Raw genomic sequence first — 4,010 nt, forward strand, 5'->3', positions numbered from 1 at the left:
ATGCACATTCCTAGGACTTACTTCATACATAAATTGTGGGCTAATCATTCTTGAGAATCTGCATATTTTCAAAACTCCCCACTGAATTTATTAATAATTCCAGCTTGTGAAGTATAGATTTATCCACTGTCTTATATCTAACAAAATCTGTGGTCTGTGGGGTGAGTTTTAGAACATGACAAGGATCATAGACCCAGGTTCTATGACCCTGTAGCCACAAGATTTTCCACTCTCTCCCGTGTGTACAACCAGTGTGTCTGCTACATTAAAGCCAATGCTGAGAAGCCAAATTTAGTTTTCTATACATTTCATTAATTATTAATCATCTAAATATTAGAAAGACTATAGCAGAAATTGGGATACTCAGTAGAAACTGGATACTTCTTGCCCTGTTGTAAATATCACACACTTGTACCAGAGGACAAAGGAACAACGACAGTTTTACTGCATGTGTAAGATGTGATCATCATCCTAAAGAGAAAGCCATCAAAGTTTTGATGCAGTGAATATCCACCAAGATTGTTATCATCCTTTGTTCTTTAAGTGTTACTGGATACCTTTCCAAGGTAGCACCACTTCAGTAATGATGTTTCCTAGTGGTATTGGGTATCTTAGAAATGCTTTAAAACATAGCCAAGTAGTCACTTCCTCCATGGTATCTTCTCACAAAATTCTGGGCAACTGTAATTGCTGTCACTTCTGCATGTTTATTGTGCAGGACATGTAGCATTATTTTAGCCTTCCTCATTGTATACAGATAATTTGTAGTTGTATGAATAATACTTGTGTCAGTACACAAGTAAAGTTTTCTATTTCATGAAAATTATTGATTGGTAATCCATTCCTCCTTTTCAGTTATTCTAGAAATGTTCAGAAAACTAGAAGATATGATAATATATATTATATAATGTGAATGTATAATTATGAATAAATTTCAATAACATAATTCAACTACGTATAATATGAATATAGATTTATTTCTTCTTTTCTGGAATTCTGCCTGGGAATATCTGAAATATATATAACTGGGTTATATTAAATTTAATTAATATTAAACAGCATTAAGTTGGCAAGCTCCCTGTCTGCTGTACTGCCAAATTTCTGATCTCATGGGTATCTAAACTGGCTTACAATGACTACGTATGTAGAACATTGTTTCCGCTTGGGATTATTTTATCCTAAGCATGCCCTGACACTACAGCTAAAATCCCCAGGATGTTTCAAGTTCCCTCTGACACCACTGATTTTTAGGAAGTCAAGGAAAATAACTCTTGGCAGGGCTTAATAACTCCACACAAATGTTGAACTTATAATAAAATGTTATTCCTTTGTTCTTCAGGTCATCTTCTAAATTATTCATAGCCTGTCAAACTTAATTTCTAAATAAAGTAATGAAGTTTTGTTATCATTCAGCAGTTTGATTTTAAGCCCCAGTGCTATATTTTACCTGTAAGCTTTGACTGACTCTGAAGATGAAAAAGGATAGGTGGGCTATGTGTACATGTGCAGCCTAAACTATGACTGTCTTACCAATCTCAATAAGGACCCTGATGAGGTACAAACTCAGCTGACAATGAACTCAAGCTCCTGTAACTGAGGTTCATGAATGTATTTTCTCTGCAACGGGCTTTCTAATATTATATTTCTCATATTAGTTGAGGGAGGTGTGATGGTGGTAATCAGAATTACCTGGGACAGTGAGGAAGAGAATGGAGAAGACTTCAGCGTATGTAGTTTGACAAGACCCTCAAGAAGATCATTTTTAAACTTCCAAAAGTGACAAATCACTGACCCAACCAATGCCCTATTAGCCATAGCTACAATTCAAGCTCCAAGGAGTTTTCAAAAATCCTTACTACCCAGGTCACATCACAGGCCAGAATAGAATATTTGACTTGGACCCAGCACCCATACTTTAAAGAAGGACCTTGGAGAGGCAAGATCCACAGAGAACACGGGACTTGCTAAGACTCGAGTTAGAATAAATAGCTGCCTCCCATTAGAGTGGCCACAAGGAGAGTCCCTCTCCACTTCTCTCTAGACATGTTTAAAACAATGGATTGGCTATGCCCTACAGGGAAGGTGTTATCTTTACATAAACAATTTTTTAAATTGTGATAAGATACACACAGTGTAAAATTTACCCTCTTCATCATTTTTAAGTATATCGTTCCGTAGTGTTAAGCATATTCATATTGTTTTGCAACAGATCTCTACAACTTTTTCATCTTGTAAATTTGAAACTCTATAACCATTGAACACCAACTCTAGTTTTCCTCTCTCTGCAAACCCTGGAAACAACCATTCTACTTTGTGTTTCTATGAGTTTGCCTATTTTTGATGCTTTATATGAATGGAATCACACAGTATGTGTCTTTTCTGTGACTGGCTTATTTCACTTACTATAATGTCCTCAAGATTTATTCATGTGGTAGCAAGCGCTACACAATAAAAAAGGATGGTATTTCCTTTTTTTAAAGTTGAATAATATTTCATTGTATGTATATGCCACATTTCTTTATCCATTCACCTGTCATCGAACATTTAGATTACTTCCACCTCTTGGTTATTGTGAATGATGCTACAATGAATATAGGTATGCAAATACCTCTTCAAGATCCTGCTTTAATTTATTTTGGATATATTTCCAAAAGTAGATTGCTGGATCATATGATAATTCTATTTTTAATTTTGGGAGGAACCTCCATAGTATTTTCTATAGTGGTTGCATCATTTTATGTTCCCACCAACAATGCAGAAGAGTTCCAAACAACAACGAATGCTTCGTGAATTTCCATGTCATCCTTGCACCAGGGCCATACTAATCTTCTCTGTATCATTCCAATTTTCATACATGTGCTGCCAAAACAAGAACTAATTAAACAATTTTTGATGCAATTTTCAGAACTTATTGACAAATCCCATGCTGTTGACAGACATTAAAAAAATAAATCTGCTCTTTGCCTCCCTGTCTGAAGATAGGCCGCCATCATGAACGACACTGTAACTATCCGCACTAGAAAGTTCATGACCAACCGACTACTTCAGAGGAAACAAATGATCATTGATGTTCTTTACCCCGGGAAGGCAACAGTGCCTAAGACAGAAATTTGGGAAAAACTAGCCAAAATGTACAAGACCACACCGGATGTCATCTTTGTATTTGGATTCAGAACTCATTTTGGTGGTGGCAAGACAATCGGCTTTGGCATGATTTATGACTCCCTGGATTATGCAAAGAAAAATGAACCCAAACATAGACTTGCAAGACATGGCTTGTATGAGAAGAAAAAGACCTCAAGAAAGCAACGAAAGGAACGCAGGAACAGAATGAAGAAAGTCAGGGGGACTGCAAAGGCCAATGTTGGTGCTGGCAAAAAGTGAGCTGGAAATTGGATCACAGCCGAAGGAGTAAAGGCGCTGCAGTAAAGGCTACCTGTGTCCATTTGGGATTTTTCACAAGCAGGTTAATAAACTAAAAGCTTTCAAAAAATAAAATAAAATAAAATAAATCTGTATGATTTTTTTTAAATGCATGTTTGAATAATTTCATTTCATTTTAAGAGGAATTAGATCAATGGTCAAGAAAGTTACCAATAGGAAGCCCTCACAGGGCGGGCCCAGACAGCAGCACTGGCCTCAGCTAGGGACCTGGAAATTCTCAGGCCCCATCTCAGACCGATTGCATCAAAAATTCTGTGATTGATGCTCAGCAACCTATGCTGTAAACACCTTCCAAGAGATACTGATGCATGCTACAGAAAAAGGATTTATTTCTTATAGTTATGGGGGCTGAGAAGTCCAAGACCAAGGAGTCACATCTGGTGAGGGCTTTCTTGATGGTGGGGACTGTCTGCAGAGTCCTGAGGTGGCACAGGGTATCACATAGTGAGGGGACTTAGCATGCTAATATGCTCACTCAGGTCTCTCTTCCTCTTATAATAAAGCCACGAATTGCCCTCCCATGATGACCCATTAATCCATTATCCCACTAATCCATTAATCCATGA

The 4,010-nt window shown here is 37.2% G+C and overlaps 1 pseudogene; it reads left to right on the plus strand.

Annotated features, from left to right (window-relative positions):
• Positions 1-2,984: 2,984 nt before the first annotated feature.
• Positions 2,985-3,485, plus strand: LOC105509080 (annotated as a pseudogene).
• The last annotated feature ends 525 nt before the right edge of the window (positions 3,486-4,010 follow it).

This window comes from Colobus angolensis, unplaced genomic scaffold, assembly GCF_000951035.1.
Source record: "Colobus angolensis palliatus isolate OR3802 unplaced genomic scaffold, Cang.pa_1.0 Scaffold17, whole genome shotgun sequence".
Lineage (NCBI taxonomy): Eukaryota > Metazoa > Chordata > Mammalia > Primates > Cercopithecidae > Colobus > Colobus angolensis.